At 43.8% G+C, this 27,361-nt stretch overlaps 1 protein-coding gene and 1 long non-coding RNA gene across 2 annotated transcripts in view; one reads left to right on the forward strand and one right to left on the reverse strand.

Annotated features, from left to right (window-relative positions):
* TMEM135 (transmembrane protein 135) overlaps positions 1-27,361 on the forward strand; it is a 399,393-nt gene that overhangs the window by 348,058 nt on the left and 23,974 nt on the right. The gene's annotated exons all lie outside the window — the stretch shown is intronic.
* The window catches only part of LOC137543733 (uncharacterized), a 70,275-nt gene that overhangs the window by 42,565 nt on the left and 349 nt on the right, over positions 1-27,361 (reverse strand). The window lies entirely within an intron of this gene.

Raw genomic sequence — 27,361 nt, forward strand, 5'->3', positions numbered from 1 at the left:
GTATGAGAGACTGATATCCCTTTGGTTATAATGTTGACTTACAGGGGCACTACAGCAAAAAACTGTAAAATTTAAAATATGTGCAAACCTATACAAATAAGAAGTACAGGTACATTGCTTCCAGAGTAAAATCAGCCATAAATTACTTTTCTCGTATGTTGCTGTCACTTACAGTAGGTAGTAGTAATCTGACAGAAGTGACAGGCTTTGGACTAGTCCATCTCTTCATAGGGGATTCTCAGGGATATATTTATTTTCAAAAGCACTTAGTGAATGGCAGTTGCTCTGTCCAATAGCCCAAAAACTGTGTAGCGAGCAGGGAGGCTGCCCAGCATCATTGTTTAAATCCTTTTTAGGGAATATCTTTATAAAGAATAAAAGCCTTGCTGAGAATCCCCTTTGGAGAGATGGACTAGTGCAAAACCTGTCACTTCTGTCAGATTTCTACAACCTACTGTAAGTGACAGCCACATAGGAGAAAAGTAATTTATGGCTCATTTTACTCTGGGAAAAAATGTATTTCTTATTTATATATGTTTGCACATATTTTAAATTTTACAGTTTTTCGCTGTAGTGCCCCTTTAACCACTTTACCTCCCTTGCTACGCTTATCTACTCCCCACAAAACTTTACTTGAAGCTCAGGGGAGTAGATAGGCGTACTTGTGGTAAACAGTGTGCTGTATGCCCAATAAGCTATCTGATTATGTATATAGGGTATCATTTTAACCGTGACAAGTGAGAGAATAGATTTTGTGTTGTTTGACAACTGAGGGCTAAGTCTTGTGATTTTTATTCCCGAAAAACTGAATGAAAAGCAATAAAACTGTTATTTTCATGTACTCTATACCCCTAAATAAATACTTGTAAAAAAAAAACAAAAGTGACAGCATTGAAAAGAGAATACATAGTTACCCTAGGGACTTAGCTTTTAAAATATTTATGCCATGAGAGTGTATTACTGTTAATCATGAAGATAAGGGCTTTTAATTAATAGAGTACAATGAGAAAACAAAAAACACAAACCAGAAACTAATATATTATCGCCATACATTGTACTAGGAACATTATTTAAATGTTGAGATAACCAGGACAAATTAGCAAATACAATTTGTGGATTTTACCTATGGTAACATTGTTTATTTGAAAACTATAGTGGATGGAAATGGAGAAATAGTGTATTTTTTCTTTTTTTTCTCATTTTTCCCTTTAAAATGCACAGATAATAGCATAATTACTAAAAGCAAATATCACCCTCACAAAGCATAATTTGTGGCAAAAAAAACAAGATATAGATCATTTACATCTGATGAGTAGCAATAAAGTTATTGGTGAATGAATGGGAGGAGCGCTGAAATGTGAAAATTGCTCTGGTTTTTAAGCAAAAAACCCTGTGGTGCTGAAGTGGTTAAAGAGAACCCTTGACCAAGAATTGAACTTCATCCCAATTAGTAACTGATACCCCCTTTCCCATGAGAAATATTTTCCTTTTCTCAAACAGATCATCAGGGGGCGCTGTATGGCTAATATTGTGGTGAAACCCCTCCCACAGTGTGATGTCATGACCATGGTTTCCTGTCTGTGAACCTCATTGCATTGTGGGAAATAACAGCTGTTTACTGCCAAAAAAGCAAGCAGCATCTCCTTCCACTGACATCACCTGCCAGCAGTAAAAATGTCACCATGTGATAAATATCAGAGTGTAAATCGGGGAGAGGAAAGATTTTTCAGTGGGCAAACACTGACTAAATCATTTATACTTAATTATCGTAATGATAAAATGAAGCACATTTTTTTATTACATTATTTTCACTGGAGTTCCTCTTTAAGAGGGTGCAGTGGAACATACATATTTTTGAGATTCCCAATTTTTGTAATTCTTATGTCAGGGAGGCCGACGAGCCTGCTGCCTAGGGCTGTCCTCTTTATGGGACAGCACAGAGCTGTGGAGAATATCAGATTTCTTCTATTCTCTCCTTCTTTTCCCTCTCTTTTCTCTCGTTTCCCTTTCCATGTTTTTCCTTTCTGTTTCATTTTGTGAATTCACCTGTCCTTGAGGCCCCATTTACACTTGCATTAGAAATCTAGAAGGCAATGCCAGGCATTGGGGCCTAGCACACTTACCGCCTCGTGTCGGAAGTGTGTGATTGGCAAGTCAACAGTGCATTACCGCCAGACTTCCACGGTGACACAGCAGCAGCGGAAGTTATGTAAGTCAATGGGTGATGCAAGAATTTAAAACATGTTGGCGGTGGCTGTTGGCGCACTCTGGTCATATCTTAGGAATTTTGTGTGTTGCGGTGCGATACAGCTACAGCATTTTTCCTGCATTTCTGATTGGGTTAAACAAATGCGAGTGCAGGAAGATTGCTCTCCAAACACTTTTTTCGATCTCTCATTTTAAACAGCCCTCCTGCGCTTTTTACTTTTTTTTTCCTTTCCTGATAGGAATCTTAATCACACTCCTAGCACTCTCGCCTTGCAGTGCTGGGTCCCCGGTTTGAATCCCAGCCAGGGCGCTATCTGCAGTTTGTATGTTCTCCCTGTATCTATGTGGGTTTCCTCCGGGCACTCCGGTTTCCTCCCACACGCCCAACAAATACAGATAAGTTAATTGGCGTCCCCCTAAATTGCCCCTAGACTGCGATACATACACTACATGATACATACATAGACATATGACTATGGTAGGGATTAGATTGTGAGACACTCCGAGGGACAGTTAATGTGGACTTGAACTCTTGCTCAGGACAGAAGGAAAACAGAAATGCACCCTGTATGTATTTATAGAGTTTAGCCTGTCTAATTCCCCCTCATCTTTGACTAATCACAAGTTGTAATTGGATCTCTCACTTGTGTCAGTTTGCTGCCACGGCAGAGAGCTCATTTGTAAACACAGGCTGTTAACAAAATGTCTGCTTCCATGAAAGCAGGAAGTAGACATACTGCAGATGATTTTTTTTTTGCAGGATTTGTATCCACTGTACTAAAGAAATGTTTTCCTTTAAAGGTTATTATGCTGTTGCTTATCTTTTAGAGCTGAGATGAGTTCAGGTCCGCTTTAAAGATAATCTGTACTGTAAAATTCTTACAATAAAAAGCATACCATTCTATTCATTATGTTCTCCTGGGCCCCTCTGTGCTGTTTCTGCCACTCCCTGCTGCAATCCTGGCTTGTAATTGCCAGTTTTAGGCAGTGTTTACAAACAAAAGACATGGCTGCTAACCAGCATGTGATAGGCTGAGAGAAGCTCAGTCTGTGACTCACACAGAGCCTGGAGGGGGCGTGGAGGGTGTGTATAACTTCTTCCTATCAAAAGCAGAGCAGCACACTCCAGCCTGAGCTGACAAAGGAAAGAAGATTAGATCATATAATAGAGATAATACAGCCACTGTGCAACTAGGAAATGCTGCAGTAAGACAGACCACATTAGAACAGGTATAGGAACTTATAGGATGGAAGAAATAAGGCTGAACATTTTGTTACAGAGTCTCTTTAAGTGACAAGACAATATACTCTGTACATCGCTGCAGAAGATGTCGGTACTATATAAATACTAAATAACAATTTATATCTTCACTTTTTGGTACAGCACAGTGTAGGGAACATTATTTGGCAGTGCGGTCACATATTATTTCTTCCATCAGTCGGCCATTGCTTTCTGTACGGATGTCACCCCCGCATCTGCCATTCTGAAATGCTGACTGCAAACATCTGCGAATGATTTATCCTGATACAATTTCAGCACTAAAAACAGGTGCAGCTGGTAAGAAGTGCTCTGAGAGGTTTTTTTCTGCCCATGCAGCGCCATTTGTGAGCAGCAGGTGGGGACATTTATGAATCGGGCCGCAGAGCCACAGTATGAGCGAGTGCACACATGCCATGGACGTGCCTTCCATGTCTTTACATACTTACTGCTGTAATTGTGAGCAGACCAGGCTGTGCTCAGAGACAACACATTGCAGCATTAAAGGACATCTGAAGAGAGAGGCATATGGAGCCTGCCAGATTTATTTCCTTTTAAAAAATACCAGTTGCCTGGCAGCCCTGCTGGTCTCTTTGGCTGCAGTAGTGTCTGAATCACACACCAGAAACAAGCATGTAGCTAATTCAGTTACACTTCAGTCAGAAATATCTAATCTCCATGCTTGTTCAGGGTCTATGGCAAAGGCTACGTTTCCACTGTCACTTTGCATTTTCACATCAGGAAAGTCACATTTCTGAAAATGGAAAAAATGCATGGTATTTTACTAAAAAATGTAATATATATATATATATATATATATATATATATATATATATATATATATATATATATATATATATATATGCAAAAATTTGCGAAATTTGAAAAAAATTGCACAAGTAAAAACGTAGCCTAAGGGCCAGTTCACACGGACGCTTGGTGGCGATTACCACTAAGTGTCCGGGACTCGTGGGCTAAACGTTTGGGAGCGTTTAGCATCACGAAGCTACCGCCGATTACCATCGATTGCGCAAATGCGGCGTTCTGATCCCGATTTACCGTGTTGTTTCGGTCGATCCACCACCGCGTCTTCATGTCCCCTTGTGGGGGAACGTGACAACGCAGAACGGAAGGCCGGAGGACGCCGCCAAGCGTCTGTGTGAACCGGCCCTAAGAGTAATAGAAACAAGACATCCAGGTAACAGGACATCAGGAAATTTGGGGCACAGGGTGAGCCGAAAAAGTCTCACCCCATTATTGCAAGTTTCCTGGTGGCGTTGATTACTGTTCCCTCTCCAGGCCGCCATGGCCTCAGGGGAAAGATGAAATAGGGCTGTCAGCTATTACACTGTTCTTTCACAGTTTGGACTCTGTCTTTTGCCGGCACCCAAATTAGCCTCTGATGGTTTCTGTTGATTGATTAATAAAAGCTATGTATTAGGGCACAGAGGGCCAGGTCAACATTGGTAGAAACCATTGCTTCAACCTACCCCGATTGAGCCAAGCCTACTATAATTATTGTATTTATAAAGCACCAACATATTATGCAGTGCTGCACAATAAATACATACAATGATACAAGGATGACAGCCGTAACAAGGTTATACAACGTAGGACAGACTAATACAAGGCTACAAATTACATGATCATGTGATTATGGGCTGGTTAGGTATGCCCAGTAACACAAGTACGAGGCGGTCATGGGATAGGAGTACACAATCATGAAGAATACACAAGGGAAGGGAGAACCCTGCCAAAGGCTTACAATCTATGGGGAGGGGATATGGCCACACTAGGTAGGGCTGTAGAATAAGTAATCAGTATAGAGTGACTGTGTGGTAGGGGGTGCGTGGGCCATCTTGAAGAGGTGGGTTTTTAGAGCTTGGTTGAATGTGTTGATGGAGGGGGCAAGTCTGATGGGTGGTGGAAGGGAGTTCCAGAGGGTGGGGCGGATTTTGAGAAATCCTGCAGCTGCGCATGGGAGTGGGAAATGGGGCAGCCATGCAAAGGTCATTGGAGGACCGGAGGGGACGGCCTGGTGTATACCTGTGAACAAGATCCGAGGTGTAGGTAGGGCAGGTTTTGTGCACCGATTTATAGGCCAGGCATAGAATCTATGTGCAAATGTATCTTGCGCTCCAGCAGGTGACAACACTCAACAAGGACTCCAATCCAAATAACACACATAGCAAAACTTGGAGTCAGAATAAACGTTGATCTATATAAAATGAGATCTGATGAAGGCGCAGAGCACCGAAACGCATAATGAGGCTGGAGGCTTATTAGGACTAGGACCCGCCCACCCCTGGCGATCCATCAGTCCCTTACATCGGACGCCGTGCTGCTGGCCACAGCCCGGAAGGAGACGCACGGGAGATGTTCGGGGAGCCCACTCATCCCCTTTTTATGCGATTGATTTTATTTTATTTCTGTGAATAGTACTTTTATGTGTGATCATTAAACATTGTGAAGTTAACCCACTATGGAGCGCTCTCATTTTATATACATCCACATAGAATATATGGTTAGAAGTAATGAAACCTAGAAGAAATGGTTCCTTGACACACAGCTGTGTAAAATGTTGCTGGTGGTTTCTGGCCTGCTCCAAATCTCTGAGGAGCCACCATCAGCCCGGAGGAGACGTCAACATTGGACCAAACTTGGCTTGCAATGCCGGCTATTAGTACTTCCGTACAAACATATTTGTCATCTGATCTGGAAGATTACGGTGTTTGTGTGATGATGAGGTTCATGACAATGAGTCTTCCTTCGCTTGGGATGAGGGTGTCTCTCCAGCCTTTGTGGAGCGGAGAGTCTTTATTGACATTAAACACGCCGTAGTGACAGAGCAGGAAACACCGTTAAACCCTTTTGTGGTTTCATCTTTCTGGTTTGCTGGATTTTATGGTGAGAAGTCCAGACTGCTCGAAGCCATAAACAGACTTGTGGGCAGAGAAAGAGTAAATAAACGTAAACCTCTCGGAAGAAGAGCGTGCCAAGTAGCCCGAGACAAAATAACGGCTCATTTTATTGATATTTCCTTTTGTAAAGTCTGGGGCTTTAATTACTTCATTAGTAGTTCTTAAGGCGGAATTAAGCTTGACTTTTACAAGTCGTGATATTTTTGTTGTGGAATAAAACGTTAAATCGGTTTGTGTGAGCGCCAGCATCTATAAACTTATAGGGATCTTTATTGTATGGATCACAGCTCCATATGCTTTTCCTATTATGCGTATATTTAATTTAAGGCTCATTGCTTTGTTAAGCGTACAGCGTTCGCTACTCGATCCTTAGAGCGACAGTGTAGTGCACAAGCGCAACACAGACCTTAGATTAAAAGGATCTAATAACTTGGTCACCCCCAGTGTCCACCTCAAAACCTTTGGAGACAGAGCCTTCTGTCATGCTGCCCCAATACTTTGGAACTCCCTGCCACACCCAATCAGGACATCTTCATCCCTGGAAGCATTTACAGTCAATGGGAACCGTGTGGTAAAAAAAAAAAAAGCCAGATACTTACTTACCTAAGGAGAGGGAAGTCTCGGGGTCCTATAAAGCCTTCCCTCTCCTGGTGCCCTTGGTGCAGCACTGCCCCCTGGAGCTGTATTCGACCAATTCGGTCAAATACTGATCGACCCACTGCCGAAGCGAGGCTTCGAAAGTCTTCGGGAGCCAGAGTGCTCCCAAAGACAGGCCTCTCCATACTGCGCACGCGCGAGCGGTCTCTATAACGCAATATGGAGCCGCCTGTCTTCGGGAGCACTCTGCTCCCAAAGACTTCTGAAGTCCCCGGCTGCAGGGGATTCAAACACAGGAGCCAGCGCTGCACCGAGGGGCACCGGGAGAGGAGAGGGAAGGCTCTGGGACCCAGAGCCTTCCCTCTCCTTAGGTAAGTATCTGGTTTTTTTTTTGGTTTTTTTTACCACACGGTTCCTATTTACTTTAAAGGGAACCTGAAGTGAGGAAAATGATTTAAAATAAACACATGACGTAGCTGCAAATAAATATTACATACTAATCTCACCATCAGTTCCTCTCAGAAGATCACCATTTTCCTCTTACAGTGATCCCTTCCAGTTCTGACAATATTTTTGTCAGAACTGAAATATACCAGTTGCTGTCAGTTATATATCAGCAGCTGTCAGTTACAACTGAATTTGCAAGGTAATGTCCATGCTTCCCCATGGCTCAAATGGGTGATATCACAGTTTAACCGTGTGCTGGCCAGAAAGCTGTTATGGGGTAATGGCCATTTTTAAAATGGAGGACGGAGAATTCCATTGATCACGGTGGACAAATGGGAAGCAGGAGAGGAGAAAGAGATTGAGAAGTAGACTACACAGGAGGTAAGTATGACCTGTGTATGGTTATTTTGACTGAAAAGCCACCTGTTTAGTCTGGCATTTATGAACTCCTGACTACTTCCTCTGCAACACAGTCCAGCCTGTAACCCTGTACTGATCTGAGACATATCTATGCGCTTTGAGTGCTATGGGAGAAAAGCACATTACAAGTGTTATTGTATTTTATATTTATGTGTACTTGTATAACTGCTTTCCCCCTGAAGACACTGTATGTCACACAGCTGCTTGTGCTGAGTACTCCTCCTGTTTGTGGCATCTGTGTGTGGAGGACTTTTGCACTTCCTGCCTGTCATCTGCCATGGGCTCAGACACGAGGGGCTGTATGCTGCTGCGTCCCAGAAAGAAATACACCCATTGTGAGATATAATGCTCTTCCACCCCGATATGAATCACGCCCTTGTTCTCCAGTATGAGGGCCAAGAGGCAGATGGACCCAACTGCGTTTCAGTCTGGTCTCCACAGTGATAAGCAGGACCCCGCTGTCATTTGTCAGCGCTAATTGACGTATAACTTAGCTGTACCATTCACACCAGCACAAGAGGGGTAACGCCTCTGTCATACCGAGACAGATAACTGAATTTAAGGGGTTTAGCCTGGGCTGAAGTGTCTATGCGTGATTTATTATGGGAAATATTTAGAATACTTATTTGTATCAGACTGGTTATTTTAACTGTTTAAACCAAACCTGAATTAAACTTTCCTTAGCTTTAAAGTGGATCTGAACTCAGAACTTCCTCTCTGCTGTAAAAGAAAAGCAACAGCATAAAAACCTTCTAACCCCCCTGGTGGTATGATTATTTCCAGATTTTAGGGTCTTTTTTTAATGGTTTCAGACCCTATAATCAGGAAATAATAATGCCGCTAGAACGCCCGCAGCAGCCCCTGTTCTCACTCACCTCCCTGGCCTCCAGCAATTTTACCTCCATCCTCCAGGTGGCGCTGTAACTCTGTGGTGAGATCACTGATGGCGATCTCACCAGAGTGATTCAGAGCCTCTGAGGACAGGAAGGAGAACGGCTAGCGACGTTTGGATCCCCCGGGAGGTGAGTAAAAGTTCCCGCTGCGCGCTACACTCTGCACAGAGCGCCCGGCGGCTTGCCCAAGCTCAGCTCGGGATTACAGCCAGGGAGGTTAAAGAAAACCCCCTCTTTACTACAGCTGATACAAGTCTTGCAATACATCGGCAGTGTATCTACTTCCTGCTTTCATGGGAACAGACATAGGGTTAACATCCTGTGTTTACCAATTAGCAGCTCTGCCACAGCAGAGGAGATTCCTGGGGTGACACAGCTGAGGGATCAAATTACAACTTGTAATTAGTCACAGATGAGGAGGAATTAGACAGGCTAAACTCCCTAAATACATACAGGGTGCATTTCTCTAGGTTTTCCTTCTGTCCTGTGCAAGAGTTCAGGTCCACTTTAAAGGGTCTCTATTGTAATTTTTAAAATACACACATATAAATGTGCATTTCTTCCAGAGTAAAATGCACTATTGATGTACAGATCTGGGTAAATATATGCAAGGCCGGATTTATACTTTATACCGCCCAAGGCCCACTATCACCAGCTTCCCCCAGACCGCTAGAGCCGATACTACGCCTGCGCTGGAGCCAGGAAAGGTAAATAAATCAGCTCTTGTCTGCCTTGTCGGGGGAGGATTCCGGGACACTTCAGGGGAGTCAGCGCTGGACTGCCTCCAGCTACAGGGGAAGGGGAAGCCTCATTAGTACCCAGGGCCGGCGCTACCATAGAGGCAAAGGAGGCAGCTGCCCCAGGGCCCCAGAGCTTGTAGGGGCCCCCAGTGGCTACAAGAGGAAAAAAAAATTTCAAATCGACCTTATAGTTTTTTGAGAAAATCGATTTTAAAGTTTCAAAGGAAAAAAAATACACGTTTAAAAACCAGCCGACTTTAATGGTTATTAGGAAATCCACCTTATATTCTAGAAACCCTAAATTTGCAGGATATGTTAAGGAGATCATTGGGAATAAGAGGAAAAAACAATTTTTCAAAAAGACCTTATAGTTTTTGAGAAAATCGATTTTAAAGTTTCGAAGGAAAAAAGTATACTTTTAAATGCGGTAAATGTCACTTTTAGTAGCAAACCTAACGGTAGTGTAATTTTACATGCATCAAACGAAAGAGCAATACATTTCATGACGGGGTTTCCAGGGGGTCTATACGCAGCCACAGCGCTTTGGCCAGGGATCGCTATACAGCCGCAATATGGCTGTATGAAGATCCCTGGCATTTTTTCCTATTTTCCCAATTTTTTTTTTTTACGTTTAGAGTGTGGGAATTTTTTTTTTTTTTTAATTATGTGGGGAACCCCCTCCTGAAACTTTTTAACCCCTTGTCCCCCATGCAGGCTGGGGCAGCCAGAATGTGGAGCTCCGACCGATTGGGGCTTCACACCCTGACTATAACAGCTGCAAAAAAGGTCCCTTCATGCCAATTTTTGCTCTGGGGTATCTGTTGGGGGGGGCCCCCAGGTTTATTTTGCCCTGGGGCCCCATTGTTGCTTAAACCGGCCCTGTTAGTACCCTGAGGCTTCCTCCTCCCGAGGTGAGTACCCCCAGGGGAACATTTTTTTGTTACAGGTTCTCTTTAAAACAGAGGGGAGAAACAACTGATATTGTTTATTGTCAGTATTGCCTGAATTTAACAATCCCACAAAGACCCCGGATGTGAGAGGTCAGTGCACTGAGCATTTCTGTGTGCAGACAATACACCACAGGGCCATGCTGCTGTATCCACCACAGGCAGAGTTACCAGAACTACAGCCATCACTCAACAAGCATCTCTTCCAGCTCCTCTCTGACCCTCACAGGCAGCCCCCAGCCCCATAAACAATCCAGCGCTCTGGGAAAGTGCACTTTCTCTCCTGCTGCTGTTTGCTTTCACCACACAAGACAGAGCTGAAGTCTACACAGGGGATTTCAGAGCACAGCAGAGCTGTGATGGGACTGCTGAGATAAAGAGCTTTCTCTCTCTTCTGCTATCTTATTTATGGGCTTTCACTGTGAGTGGTAAAACTCCCCTGCTCTAGAATTGTTATCCATGTCAAGAGGCTCTTGGCATGTCAGGATAACACTGATAAGAGCGGCTGACACATTGCAGCGGGTGTGTGTTATGTCCAGGCCTTGCAAGGCATCTCATTGCCTGCTAATGTGAGGGGAGACACTTACCCTGACGTGTGTGAAGTGTCTGTCTGCAGCACCTCTCAGGGCAGATTCATACTGGCATGCAGGGAAAATGCGTACATGCTTACCTATGTGTTTCTCCAGACACTGCGCATAGTCAACACATTTGCATTTTTCTGATGTAAAAAAGGCTTCATCTTTTAAAGAGGAGCTGTCAGCCATACTATCTCAGAAACAAAACACATATATAAGTAGATAAATAATTGCTCTACTTACATAACATATGTATTGCACTGTCCATGTTTTGATTTTAGTGATTTTTCTACAGTAATAAAAAGAGAAAATCCTTCTTAGCATTTCCCATTTTAACTGTGGCTATTTTGAAGCCAATCCTGATGTAATTTCCTCCCTTACTCTCCTCTGCCTGATTGTGTATGCATTGCCCGCCCTTCACTATAGAAAGTGCATTGTCTCAGCATGAGAAATATTGGCCAATCAGAGTAGGTGTGGGAAGGAAAACGCGAGGGAAAGAGGCTTCAGCCAATCAGGCTGCATTAGTTAAGTCTGAGGGGAAGTATAGAGCAAAAAAGGACAACCCAGCATGCCCTGCAACTTCCTTTTTGCGTACCAAATTTTGTGTGTAGCAAATAGGAGTCAGGTAAACTGGGGAATGATCATTTATCAACAAGAAAAGTAATAGTGATTTTAACTTTTGGATTGCCTGGTTAGCATCCTTACTACGTGTTTACCAGATAAAAAAAAAGAATTTATTTTCGATTTTATGCCCGACTGTTACACTTTAAAGAGGAACTCCAGTGAAAATAATGTAATAAAGTGCTTCATTTTTACAATAATTATGTATAAATGATTTAGTCAGTGTTTGCCCATTGTAAAATCTTTTAAATCCCTGATTTACAGTCTGACATTTATGACATGGTGACATTTTTACTGTTGGCAGGTGATGTAGCTGCTGCATGGTTTTTTGGCAGTTGGAAACAGCTGTAAACAGCTATTTCCCACAATGCAGCAAGGTTCACAGACAGGAAACGGCCATGAGTACGTACTCAGTTTCTTGTGGGAGGGGTTTCACCACAATATCAGTCATACAGCGCCCCCTGATGATCAGTTTCTGAAATGGAATAGATTTCTCATGTAAAAGGGGGCATCAGCTACTGATTGGGATAAAGTTGAATTCTTGGTCGGAGTTTCTCTTTAAGTTTAATTACTTAAATAAATGGACTTTTGCATGATATTAAACTAGTTGTCCATGCACTGTCCACCTTGAGTGTATAATCTTTGTCAAATCTTTCCTACATCTGTGTACCAGGATACCAACAGATTGGATCTAACTTGGACATATTTGTGTAGTCTGTACCAGTTAGCGCAGGGGCAGTCTGCGCTCCCCGTCACCCTCCAGTGGTCAGGAGCGTTAAGCGCTTGCACAGTAGTGCTTTGAAAAGCACGCAGTGTAAAAAAAAATCACAGCACATTTGGGATGCTGATCAGGATTTTCAGGGGAAAAGGTGCTTAAATGTAATAACACTGGAGAATAACTGCATAGTGTACAGTCAGTTAATAAGTCTGAGTGGCATAAAAGTGTAATGCTGGGTACACACTATGAGATTTTCTGGTCAATTTACTGTCAGATCGATTATTTCCAACATGTCCCATCAGCTTTCCGATCGACTTCCTATTAAAGTGCACGGAAATCGATCGGAAAGCAAATCGGACATGTTGGAAATAATCGGTCTGACAGTAAATCGGTCACAAAATCTCATAGTGTGTACCCAGCATAATGCTAGGTACACACCATACAGTTTTCTGTCAAGGTGGCCACTAATGGTTCAATTTCTAGCGAAAAATCGTTCGAGCGATCAGAAATTCTGATCGGAAGTGAAATCGTTCACCACACCATCAATTAACCAATCTTTGCTTCCTATCTATCAAAACCAACAAGAAAAACCAAATTTGGTTCGACGAAAATTCAATCGGACAGTTGTTTTTATAATCGTTCGTAATCGATTGTGCCCATCAATGGAGATTATTTACAACCAATCCGATCAGAATTTCGAATCGCTCGAACGATTTTTCGCTAGAAATTGGACCATTAGTGGCCACCTTGAGATTTACCTGCCAGATAGATTTTTTTCCACCATGTTGGAAAAAAATCTATGTGCAGGTAAATCTAATAGAAAATCTAACAAAAAATTGTATGGTGTGTACCGGTAGCATAAAAGGTCTGTAAACTGGCTGTTAAAGGACCAGTATCCCGAAAAAACTGTACAATTTAAAATACATGAAAACACATAAATAAGGAGTACATTTCCCCCATAGTAAAATGAGCTATACATTAATTGTATCCTTTGTGGCTGTCACTTAGTTAATAGAAATCTGACAGAACTGACGGGTTTTGGACTAGCCCATCTCCTGATGGGGGGTCTCAGAGTTTTCTTTATTTTCAAAAGCAATTAGTGAACGGCATTTGCTCAGTCCAATTGCCAGAATAGTGTGCAAATAGGTCGGGGGGCAGCCTGCATCTTTGTATAGATATTTTTCCGGGGCAGCTTTTGTAAATAATTAAATGCTGATAGTCCCCCATGAAGAGATGGACTAGTCAAAAAACTGTAATTTCCGTAAGATTTCTACTAATTACTGGATGTGACAGCAACATAGGAGAAAAGTAATTTATAGCTCATTTTACTCTGGAAGAAACGTACTTCTTATATGTGTGTGTTTACAGGTATTTTTAATTTTACAATTTTTCATGATAGTGGTCCAGGATAACACCACTCTGTCCGAGAAATCAAATCTGACGGCAACATTAAAGGGAAGGTCCAGGATGATTAAAAATGAAAGATCTACTTACCTGGGGCTTCCTCCAGCCCCTGGCAGCCGTCCTGTGCCCTCGCCTAGGCTCCCGGTCCCCTCCGGTGCAGATGCCGGCCTCGCCAGGTCGGCATCTACTTGCGCGTCAGCAGAACTACTGCACCTGCGCGGTACAGTCCGGATAACGTCAGTGCGTCTCTGTGAGCCGCACGCTTAAGTGCAGGAGGCATTTTGTACCGGAGGGGACCCCGGGCCACCGGCGGGGAGCAGAGCTGCGGTGAGGGCACAGGAAGCCCCAGGTAAGTACTTTCTTAGAGATCTTTACTTTTTAATCGTCCTGGACCTTCCCCTTAATGTTGCCGTCAGATTTGACTTCCGGGACAGAGTGGTGTTTCAGCCACTGAACTTGCAGCAGCCAGTTAAGCGTCTGATTTATAGAATGTGAGTGAGACATTAGCCATTAGCACTCTGCTATCACTTGTGTCAAAACACTCCCAATATTGACACTTTCCACACCACCCCTGACTTCACATGTTGGTGGTACAGCAAGGAGAGACAGAAACAGGGGTTATATTTAGACTGGGCTGCCAGGAACTAGGAGTTAAGTGGTCTGCGTAAATCATCCAGTCTGTTAGACTTCCAGTCTGATATGTGACTATTACAGGATGGAGGTCAGCAAGCTTCACAGGTGACGGTTTAGTGACAGCTACTCAGAGCAACTTTCATTCCTGGGATCCTAAAATTAATTGGGTATTCTTTTCCTTGTGATCAGCTGCATGAGAGTCCACAGGGCAAGCAGGGTAGAAGATAAAAGATACCTTAGTCGTAAAAATATGGCAAATATGACACCCTGTACGTGTATGGGGAGTAGTGCAGAAGCTTCCTGCACCTCCCTTACCCCAGCGTATTCCTACGTTTTGCTGCAAAGCGGCCCATTCCGAAGTCCAGGTTGGCACGTGATCACCATGTCCATGGGAGTACGCGAGCACTCCTGTGGGAAGACCTACCCTAGCTGGCGCGAGACCAAGGTGCCCAAGTGGACATACTGTGCATGCGCAGCGTAGTATGTCCATGTCATAGGGCATGCGCGGCGGTTACGTCTTCCTGCAGGAGTGCACATGTACTCCTGCGGACATATTGTGCATGCAGCGAACAATACTTCGGAACATGCCGCTTCGCAGAAAAATGGAGGCTGATGCCGGACAAGGGAGGTGCGGTAATCTTCTGCACTACTCCCCATATATACACGGGGCGTCATTTCTGTCATATTTTTAGGACTAACGTACACTTAAAGTTGCAGATGTGGGAACAGGTTTATGGTTTCTGGGTGCATGGCCAGGTAGTCCAGTTTGCTTGTTGTCTGGAAAATGATCATCTCTCCGTCTCACTGCTCCACTAGAAGGATACTTCTAGAGCCTCCAGAAAACTAGACACTAGAACCATAAAGTTTTTCAGGTTCCGAAGGACCCTTGAAGAACCCTCCCTGATGGTCCCATGAATCCTCCTCAGACTTCACCTCTGATCTGTACCAAACCAGAACCTCACCCGCCAACCTTTGCCTAACCCTAACTTCCATCAGAAATGGGAGCTCCTAAACCTGGCAGCGGACATGACCGGTTAATAGTCTGTACTACTCTGGATGGAGGGGAAGGGCAGTATAGCTGATCATAGTGACGGTGTTGAGGCTGTACATAGGCTAGGGTCACATTCGGTTGCTATGTGGTTGGGAGGAGATCCCACAAAGCGGGGTACAAGAAGTGTCACGCAGCAGGAATGCAGATTACCCAGCAAGCTCAGGGTGAACCAGAACTCCTAGGAGTGTGTAAGGGGCTGAAAGAGACCAAAAAGCCTCCTTACTGGTGGTGGCTGGATAGTGTAATAATGTGTAAGATAGTGTAAAATAATGTGTAAGATAGTGTAAAAGGTCAAGGGCTCTGCCTCTGACACAGGAGACCAGGGTTCGAATCTGGGCTCTGGCTGTTCAGTAAGCCAGCACCTATTCAGTAGGAGATCTTGGGCAAGTCTCCCTAACACTGCTACTGCCTATAGAGCGCGTCCTAGTGGCTGCAGCTCTGGCAGTTTGAGTCCGCCAGGAAAAAAAAGCGCGATATAAATGTTCTGTGTTTGTTTGTTTGTACTAAAATGTTATGCAAAACATAAGTATGCCTTCTTAAAACAGGAGGAATTTGCCATTATTCAGATTGGAGTGAGCATATGATAACTCCCACAATGCATCACTGCTGAATATGCAAATCATATCTTGTTGTCCCTGTAAGCTAGCCACACCTCCAGATACAATAATAATACAATAACATTTTTAAAGCGCTTTTCTCCCAGAGCCGCTGGAATGTAATGATGTGTCAGCTTGTTAATTGTACAGAGTCACAATAATCCAACATGTATACAGACTGTTTTGGATTGTGTGATCCTCATCAGTGCATGGCATGGATTAACGTGGCTCTAAGGAGTTAGGACTTGAAACACCCAAAATTACAGATTACCCAGCAAGCACATTGGGTACCAGAGTTAAAATATATGAACTATTGACCTTTCTTTATCTCTCACCTGCGCTCAGAAGTTGTATTCTGAAAGAAAAACATTTATAGCTCTAATTTGCTTATCAGTGAGGTTTACTATATTCCCGACAAGGTATGGACAAGACAGAAGCTGTCACTTGCATGCCTGAAAATTAACTCTTTCAGGCAGCAAAATCAAGATGAACAGCCTGGTTATTAACCACCCTGGCGTTCTGATTAAATCGCCAGGGTGGCTGCGGGAGGGTTTTTTTTAAATAAAAAAAAAACTATTTCATGCAGCCAACTGAAAGTTGGCTGCATGAAAGCCCACTAGAGGGCGCTCCGGAGGCGATCTTCCGATCGCCTCCGGCGCCCAGAATAAACAAGGAAGGCCGCAATGAGCGGCCTTCCTTGTTTTGCTTATATCGTCGCCATAGCGACGAGCGGAGTGACGTCATCGACGTCAGCCGACGTCCTGACGTCAGCCGCCTCCGATCCAGCCCTTAGCGCTGGCCGGAACTTTTTGTTCCGGCTGCGCAGGGCTCAGGCGGCTAGGGGGCCCTCTTTCGCCGCTGCTCGCGGCGAATCGCCGCTGAGCGGCGGCGATCAGGCAGCACACGCGGCTGGCAAAGTGCCGGCTGCGTGTGCTGCTTTTTATTTCATTAAAATCGGCCCAGCAGGGCCTGAGCGGCAGCCGCTGGCGGTGTTGGACGAGCTGAGCTCGTCCAGACCGCTCAGCTGGTTAATATGGTTTGTACCCAGACCTGTTTATCGCATGTTGCCTTGGGTACACTTTAAAGGATACCCAAGGTGGCATGTGATGTGATGAGATAGACATGTGTATGTACAGTGCCTAGCACACAAATAACTATGCTGTGTTCCTTTTTTTCTTTCTCTGCCTGAAAGAGTTAAATATCAGGCATGTAAGTGGCTGACTCAGTCTTGACTCAGACAGGAAGTGACTATAGCGTGACCCTCACTGATAAGAAATTCCAACTATAAAACACTTTCCTGGAAGAAAATGGCTTCTAAGAGCAGGAAAGAGATAAAAGGGTCAATAGTTCATAGATTGGCATACTCTGGCCTATTTCAATGAATGTGTTATTGAGCAAAAACAATAAACAGTTAAAACTTAAAAAGTAGATTTAAACATAAAATTAAACTGTGGAATACCTTAAAAAGTCATTTTCAGGAGATGGAAGATAAATACAATAGTTTGTCATTCGTTTATTTCCGCCTCGGGTGTCATTTAAGGAGAGATAAATTGTGAGTTAATAAGTAAGGTGAGCTAGTTCAACAGAATTTTTTTTTTAATCGACCATTTGTCTGTAACATACATATATCAGCAGTTTTGCTTTTGGAAACTGCTAAAAAGTCACCTAACAACAGATAGACATTGGCCTCAATTCACTAAGATCATGCTGGAGATAATAAGGCAAGAGAAAACTTACCTCCACACAGTGAGAGAGTTATCTTATTTCTTCATTCCTTAAGTTACCTCCTCTGTAGTTAAGTTACCTCCTCTGTAGTTAAGTTACCTCCTCTGTAGTTAAGTTACCTCCTCTGTAGTTAAGTTACCTCCTCTGTAGTTAAGTTACCTCCTCTGTAGTTAATTTACCTCCTCTGTAGTTATTTTCACACGCAGTTAACCCCCTTGGCGGTATGAAAAATACCGCCAGGGGGAAGCGCAGCAGTTTTTTTTTTTTTTTTTTTTAAATCATGTAGCGAGCCGAGGGCTCGCTACATAATAGCCGCTGCTCAGCGGCATCCCCCCGCCCTCTTCGATCGCCTTCGGCAATCTCCGATCAGGAAATCCCTTTCAAAGAACGGGATTTCCTGGAGGGCTTCCCCCGTCGCCATGGCGACGGGGCGGGATGACGTCACGTCATTGGGAGTCCCGGGCCACCCCTCGGCGCTGCCTGGCACTGATTGGCCAGGCAGCGCACAGGGTCTGGGGGGGGGCCGCGCGCCGCACCGGATAGCGGCGATCGGGCGCGCGGCAGCGGCGATCGGGCTCCCCTGAGCATTTCAGGCATAACACTGACTAGTGTGCCCGTTAAACAATTTATTATTGTATTACAGCCGCTGTTAACCCTCTTTATTGGCGCAGAGGTTTTCCTGTCTGCCGCATTACCTCATTATTGAAAACACGCTTTGGTTTTCATCTGGCAAGCACACCCCATCGAATCCAGCTACTAATTAAGCCTTAAGGAGTGTCAGGTTGCTGGCCGCGTAGCAAATGATTTACATGGCCGCCGTATGTGTGGAAAAGCGTTGTTTGGTTGTTCTGTACACACGCCGCTCTGCGCACCCAGTTTAACATCTTCATTCTGGCTGAACTTTAAAGCTTGTCGTGGTTTAACACTTTTGGCATATCTTGTAATGAAGAATGATGTCTTCCATATTGAGTTGATTTTTCGCCCAAGCGCTGTCCACATACCAGGTTTTTTTCTTTAGGAATACGGCAGCTCATTTCGCGTTGCTGTAAGCAAACACTGGCTGAAAGCGTATCTTGTTTGATGGCAGTATTAGTTTGCACAGCACTCCCTGCCCCCACAGAGCTGAGTCATCCAGTTGTGCTCCTCAGGGGCGTGTCTGAATAAAGTTGTCCTGCAGCAATATTATAGAAGCACTTTCTCTAATCAATCTACCTTTATGGTGCTTACACACACAACCAATTTTTATTGGCTAATTATTGGTCAATTTTACCAATTCCGTGTAGCATGAGGGCCAATAGATTTTGAATATTATGAACAGATTGTGTAAGTAAGCTCTCATACGACATGAACATTGTAAAATTGGTCAATTATTGGCCAATCAAAATTGGATGTGTGTGTACACACTCTAAGAGCATTCTGTGTTCTGAAATCTGCATTAAGGGCCCTTTCACATTAGAAAATGCAAAACGTGCAGGAAATACTTAATTGTAAAGCAATCGTTTTACTGAATAGGGCAGAAATGCAAGCATTTGTCTTTCGCAGAAAATCGCAGATCACACGAGTGGAAATATAAATAATAAAATGGCTTCCCTCAAAGGAAGGGGTAAAGCCAGTTTCAAACACAAGGTTTATTATTCATCGGACACGATCAATGATAACGCATTTCACGGAGCACAGTCCGCTTCCTCAGATCAAATACAAAGCAGTGTCTTTATACGGTAGACAGTAAATTCGGAGCGCCTAAAAGGCACAGTAACTCTCAGTATTCTTTTACTCTATAAGACTACGTGATCAGCACTTGACATACTACACCATAAGGGGCTCCTGGTGTCTCCGTGTTTTTTCCTGTCTCCCTAGGAAGTCTGTTGAATCCTTTGGGATAACACACCCACTTATCTTAAAGAGGGATTGTTGCAAAAATCTTAAAATGTAAAACACATACAAATAAGAAGTACATATCTCCCAGAGTAAAATGAGCCATAAATTACTTTTCTCCTATGTTGCTGTCACTTACAGTAAGTAGTAGAAATCTGACATTACCAACAGGTTTTGGACTAGCCCATCTTCTTATAGGTATGTTCTCATGGTTTTCTTTATTTTTAAAAGCATTTAGTGAATGGCAGTTGCTCCGTCCAACTGCCAAAATAGTGTGCAGTAAGCAGAGAGGCTGGCCAGCATCTTTGTATTAATCTTTTTCAGAAGAATAAAGGCCATGCTGAGAATCCCCCTTGAGGAGATGGACTAGCCCAAAACCTGTCCGTAATGTCAGATTTCTACTACTTACTGTATGTGACAGCAACACAGGAGAAAAGTCATTTATGGCTCATTTTACTCTGGGAGAAATGTACTTCTTATTTCTTGTACTTCTGGACAAAAAATATAATCTTCTATGAACTCACCATACACCTAACGGAATACCTTGGGGTGTCTTCTTTCTAAAATGGGGTCACTTGTGGGGTTCCTATACTGCCCTGGCATTTTAGGGGCCTTAAAGGGGTTCTGTTTGGGGTTTCTGAGAAGAAAAACAGACCCTTACCTTGGGCTTCTATCAGCCCCGTGCAGCGGTAATGTCCCACGCCGTCCTCCTCCCATCTTCCGTTCTCCGCCGCCGGCCCCGGTCTAAGCGGCATGGGATCCAACTGCGGCTGCGCTACAGTGGCCGCGCACCCGCTCGCTTCCGCCTGCGTCATTGGAAGCTTACTGCGCAAGCGCAGTACAAGGCTCCGTTGTACTGCGCCTGCGCAGTAAGCCTCAGATGACGCGAGCGGAGACACAGCAACGCGCATTATTCGTCTGTGTGACAGCCGAATAATAGCCCGGTGCCAGCTGCGGGGAACGGCAGATGGGAGCAGGACGGCGTGGGACATTACCGCTGCAGGGGGCTGATAGAAGCCCCAGGTAATTGGCAGTTTTTCTCCTCAGGAACCCCCACAGAACCCCTTTAAACCGTGAGGAGTAGTCTAGAAACCAAATGCCTCAAAATGACCTGTGAAATCCTAAAGGTACTCATAGGACTTTGGGCCCCTTAGCGCACCTAGGCTGCAAAAAAGTGCCACACATGTGGTATCGCCATACTTGGGAGAAGTAGTACAATGTGTTTTGGGGTGTATTTTTACACATACCCATGCTGGGCGGGGGAAATATCTCTGTAAATGAGATTTTTTTTAATTTGTTTTACACACAATTGTCCATTTACATAGCCCTCACGGTTTAGGGCCCCTAAAATGCCAGGACAGTATAGGAACCCCAGAAATGACCCCATTTTAGAAAGAAGACAACCCAAGGTATTCCGTTAGGTTTATTGGTGAGTTCATAGACTTTTATTTTTTGTCACAAGTTAGTGGAAAATGACACTTTGTGAAAAAAAAAAACAATAAAAATCAATTTCCGCTAACTTGTGACAAAAAAATAAAATCTTCTATAAACTCACCATACTCCTAACGAAATACCTTGGGGTGTCTTCTTTCTAAAATGGGGTCATTTCTGGGGTTCCTATACTGCCCTGGCATTTTAGGGGCCCTAAACCGTAAGGAGTAGTCTAGAAACCAAATGCCTCAAAATGACCTGTGAAATCCTAAAGGTACTCATAGGACGTTGGGCCCCTTGGCGCACCTAGGCTGCAAAAAAGTGTCACATGTGGTATCGCCGTACTCAGGAGAAGTAGTATAATGTGTTTTGGGGTGTATTTTTACACATACACATGCTGGGTGGAAGAAATATCTCTGTAAATGGACAATTGTGTGTAAAAAAAAAAAAATCAAAAAAATCTCATTTACAGAGATATTTCTCCCACCCAGCATGGGTATGTGTAAAAATACACCCCAAATCACATTATACTATTTCTCCTGAGTACGGCGATATCACATGGAACACTTTTTTGCAGCCTAGGTGCGCTAAGGGGCCCAACGTCCTATGAGCACCTTTAGGCTTTACAGGGGTGCTTACAATTTAGCACCCCCTTAAAATGCCAGGACAGTAAATACACCCCACAAATGACCCCATTTTGGAAAGTAGACACTTCAAAGTATTCAGAGAGGGGCATGGTGAGTCCATGGCAGATTTCACAATCACGTGTCATTTTCCGCTAACTTGTGACAAAAAATAAAATCTTCTATGAACTCACCATGCCTCTTAGTGAATACTTGGGGATGTCTTTGGGGGGTATTTATACTATCCTGGAATTTTAGCACCTCATGAAACATGACAGGTGCTCAGAAAAGTCAGAGATGCTTAAAAATGGGAAAATTCACTTTTTGCACCATAGTTTGTAAACGCTATAACTTTTACCCAAACCAATAAATATACACTTATTGGATTTTTTTTTATCAAAGACATGTAGCACAATAAATTTGGACAAAAATGTATGTAGAAATTTTACTTTATTTGAAAAATGTCAGCACAGAAAGTTAAAAAAAAAATTTTTTGACAAAATTCATGTCTTTTTTGATGAATATAATAAAAACTAAAAATTACAGCAGCAATCAAATAGCACCAAAAGAAAGCTGTATTAGTGACAAGAAAAGGAAGTAAAATTCATTTAGAATAGTAGGTTGTATGACCGAGCAATAAACCATTAAAGCTGCAGTGGTCTGAATGGAAAAAAAGTGTCTGGTCCTTAAAGGAATACTTAAGCCCAAAAAAAAAATGATATTTACTCACCCGGGGCATCCCTCAGCCCCCTGAAGCTGGATGGTGCCCTCGCAGCCCCGCTCCGATCGCCCTGTCCCCGCCGGCGGCTACTTCCGGGTTCGGCGACAGCCGCCGACAGGCTGGGAACGCGGCTGATTCTCCGCGTTCCCAGCCGCTATATCACCCTCTATGCTGCTATAGCGTATATATATACGCTATAGCAGCTATATATATATATATATATATATATATATATATATATATATATACTATAGCAGCATAGAGGGTGATATAGCGGCTGGGAACGCGGAGAATCAGCCGCGTTCCCAGCCTGTCGGCGGCTGTCGCCGAACCCGGAAGTAGCCGCCGGCGGGGACAGGGCGATCGGAGCGGGGCTGCGAGGGCACCATCCAGCTTCAGGGGGCTGAGGGATGCCTCGGGTGAGTAAATATCATTTTTTGGGGGGCTTAAGTATTCCTTTAAGGGCTTTTATGACTGCAGTCCTTAAGTGGTTAAGATATTCCACAGTTTAAGTTTTTACTGTTTTATTGTTTTTAATCAATGACACATTCATTGAAGTATGCCAGAGCTAAAATCTATGAACTATTGACCGTTTTTTTATCTCTTTCCTGCTTTTTAGAAGCCATTTTCTGCTAGGAAAGTGTTTTGTAGTTGTTATTTCTTATCAGTGAGGGCCACACTGTAGTCTGACCCAGTCCTGAATCAGACAGGAACTGCCACTTACGTACCTGATGTTTAACTCTTTCAGGCAGAGAAAGAATAAAAGGAACACAGCGTAGTTATTTGTGTGCTAGGCACTGTACATACCCATGTCTATCTCATCATGTCACATCGGTTGTCCTAACTATTGTATCTATCCTGCTTCTGCTAAAAATGACTATTTAACCTGTTGAGGCTCCCCTCACTACTCTTGTCCCCCGTCGCTGAGCAGGGCCCCCCAAAAGATTAGCAACAAGGGGGACAGAAATGGAACCTCCATATAGACGGGGTTTACTGAGAAACTCCTCCCTAGAGTAGGTAAATGCCTGCTGACCCCCCCCCCCCCCTCCTTCCCTTAAAGCACATACAAGTAACAAACTTCCTTTAGGGGGAGGTTAATTTGAGAAGTTTTCAAAACTTAGTGCACAACTCCCTATAAGATGATATGTTTACCTTACAGTAAAGGCAAATTCCAAAGCCGGCCAAAAAAACGTGCCGCCACCTGATTTGCACCAAGTCGAGAAACCCTCGTCTGCCATGAGCTCATACGTTCTAGATTAGCTGGGTTTGGGCAATAAAACAAACCAGGCCATTGTGTAATAAGTATACATATACATACTTTCAGTAACTCGCAGCTTGAAGTCATTACATGGTAAACACACACGGCCCAGGAATTTATTGAACTTATGGAATTGCTTAATGCCTCGAAAAATACACAATCGGAACATGTGTTTGCGAGGGTGCGGGTCGCCCCCCTCTCCTGCGGAACATATGATAGTTATAAGAAGTGACTACTTTGCTGAACATGTAAATCTCCCGAATGGAAGTGTCACGTTTCCCAACCCTCCCGCTGTCATGAATTTGTTCTCCGACCGCTCGACTGGCGGGCTGTAAAGTCCTCGTGGAAGCAGTGTGTCATGTGATAAGCCAGGTCTCCTAATGTTTCATCCCCTACGCTGATCTCACAGGGATCGAGGAGGAGGAGAAGCATTGGCTACGTAAGTATTCAAGTTGGGGCTATTAACCCTTCAGCAATCAATCTATTTAGAGGCTTGCTAGTTCTTTAGGTCAATTCATTTTAGCACATTTTTTTTGTTACATTTCCCTGCTTCTAATTAGTACTGCTGTAATTTGTGTTTATGGCCACTTGTCGCTAGGAGGCAGTGTGAGACAATAACAGAGGACTTCTGCTTTCAGTTTCTATATTTTCTGCTAGCAGAGAGACATCAAAGCATTCCAAGAATTTACAGCACAAGGAGTTCTGCAGGCTGAAGACAAAAGTAATGCATTATCTTGATGTGAGATAACTCGTTTGTTGTCAGGTTATAGTGAGATGAAACTCAATATTTACTGAAAAAATAACACCAAATAAGAAATTATTTATTAACCACTTTACCCCCGCCCGTATGAATTTTTCCGTCCCTTTTTCCATCCTTTAACCCCCAGGGACAGAGAAATCCGTACTTTCCACGCTCCCGCTCGCTCTAGCGCGCACTCCCGCTCGTAAACACGCCGCCGGCCGCTTGCCCGGAGATCAATGAACAGGAAAATCCATTCCCGTTCGTTCCTCTAAGCCCCGCAATGATCCGCTGCTTCTCCGCTAAGCAGCGCGATCATTGTGAAAAAAAAAAACGTTCCCAGCCTCCTAGTACTTGGAGGTCGCATTAAACAAAAAGTTACTGTTGCCATCTTGTGGCCAAATAGTAAAACTACACCGTAAAGCATTTTTCACATACAAATACATTACTTATACACAAAAAATTAACTCATTACCTCCCACACTCCCCATTTTTTTTTTTTTTTTTTGTAATTAAAAAAAAATTAAAACATTTACAATTAAAAAAAATACCGTATTTTTCGGACTATAAGACGCACTTTTTCTCCCCCAAAAGTGGGGAGAAAAAGTCCCTGCGTCTTATAGTCCAAATGCAGGGAATCCCAGACTTAAAACCACTGACAAACAGCTGACCCGCCGCATGTCGAGATTCCCTGCACTCCTGTGGTCTTGGATCCTCCTCGATGTCACCCTCAATGTTTGCCAGCATGTCCTTTGTGTTGCCTCTTTGCCCCTCGCTGCGCCATTGTCATGTACTTAGCGGCATAAGCCGCTCATATCAAACAGCAGACTGTCCCCATTGTATACATAATCAGTCCGCCTGTTTGCCCCTCGCTGCGCTGTGTTATGTAAATCAGCGGCAGAAACCGCTCGTATTAAAGGGCAGACTGTCCCCTGTATACATATTCAGTACACCTGATTGCCCCTCGCTGCGCTATGTGTAATGTAAATCAGCGGCAGAAGCCGCTAGTATCACTCACCGGACATGGCGTGCCTGCGGCGAACATGGACTCCTCTCTCGCTCACTCCTTCCCCCAAGTGCCGGTACTTCATAGTCGCGTCATTACACACGTGGTCGCGCGTGATCACGTGTGTAATGACGCGACTATGAAGTACCATCACTTGGGGGAAGGAGTGAGCGAGAGAGGAGTCCGTGTTCGCCGCAGGCACGCCATGTCCGGTGAGTGATACTAGCGGCTTCTGCCGCTGATTTACATTACACATAGCGCAGCGAGGGGCAATCAGGTGTACTGAATATGTATACAGGGGACAGTCTGCCCTTTAATACGAGCGGTTTCTGCCGCTGATTTACATAACAAAGCGCAGCGAGGGGCAAACAGGCGGACTGATTATGTATACAATGGGGACAGTCTGTTGTTTGATACGAGCGGCTTCTGCCGCTAAGTACATGACAATGGCGCAGCGAGGGGCACACAGGCAGACAATATATGTATACAATGGGGACAGTCTGCTGTTTAATACGATCGGCTTCTGCCGCTGATTTACATGACAATGGCGCAGCGAGGGGCAAACAGGCAGACACAAAATGTATACACTGGGGCCAATCTGCAGTTTAATACTTGGGACAGCATGAGGATACTGGGGAGAGGAGGCATAAACTGGGGGCAGCATGAGGACACTGAGGAACAAAAGGAGGTCACTGGGGGGCAGAAGAAGGAAACTGGGGGGCAGCATGAGGACACTGGAGTAACAGGAAGAGGACACTGGGGGACAGGAGGAGGACATTGGGGCCAAGAGGAAAACACAAGGATGACAGGAACAGGACAGTAATTGGGAGAACATCTACAAGATGCTCCTGGACCATAGACGTACCAGGTTTCGTATATATATTTTTTTCCTGGTTTTTACCCTCTAATCCTAGATGCGTCTTATAGTCCGGAGCGTCTTATAGTCCGAAAAATACGGCTAAATAGTTACTTAGGGACTGAACTTTTTAAATATTTATGTCAGGAGGGTACAACACTGTTACTTTATAAACTATGGGCTTGTAATTAGGGATGGACGCAAAACTGAAAAAAATGCACCTTTATTTCCAAATAAAATATTGGCCCCAAACATTGTGATAGGGAAATAATTTAAACAATTTTATAACCGGGACAAATGGGCAAATACATTTCATGGGTTTTAATTACAGTAGCATGCATTATTTAAAAACCATAATGGCTGAAAACTAAAAAATAATGCATTTTTTCCCACATTTTTCCTATTTTCCCATTAAAACATATTTAGAATAAAATAATTCTTGGCATAATGTCCCACCTAAAGAAAGCCTAATTGGTGGCGGAAAAAACAAGATATAGTTCATTTAATTGTGATAAGTAATGATAAAGTTATAGACGAATGAATGGAAGGAGCGCTGAAAGGTGAAAATTGCACTGGTGCTCAAGGGGTAAAACCCCTCAGTGGTGAAGTGGTTAAGCTTACCTATCCTGTTGTTTTAAGCGTTGTCATATTTAGGAGAAATGTGGTATGAACAAAAGGAAAGGAATATTTCTGTTGGTTTCCATTTTTACTGTTTCTCTGCGATGCCAAAAGTGACATCAGTTCTGCCCTCTTCTTTTTTTTTTTTTTTATTGTTTTTTCTCCAAGCCAGCACGGTGTTAATTTTCCCTCCATACTGCTTACTGGCCCTCCCACAGCAAATATCACCTAGACAACAGGCGCTTACATCACTGTGTCAATTCTTCAATTGTTTGGGGATTCAGTTACCTTCTGTTCATAATGTCCTTATCTTATCAGAATTAGGAAGCTTTCAGTTATTTGCATGCTGAGATAAGCTTGTCACTCCTCCCACCCCATTTTCCTCCACCTTCCCGTTCACCTGCTCGAAGTCATTAGCCTGGCCAGTCAGGGCGCACTGCACATACATGCCCCCCCCCCCCCGAGTGTGCGCAGCCCGTC

This window comes from Hyperolius riggenbachi, chromosome 2, assembly GCF_040937935.1.
Source record: "Hyperolius riggenbachi isolate aHypRig1 chromosome 2, aHypRig1.pri, whole genome shotgun sequence".
In the NCBI taxonomy this organism is placed as follows: domain Eukaryota; kingdom Metazoa; phylum Chordata; class Amphibia; order Anura; family Hyperoliidae; genus Hyperolius; species Hyperolius riggenbachi.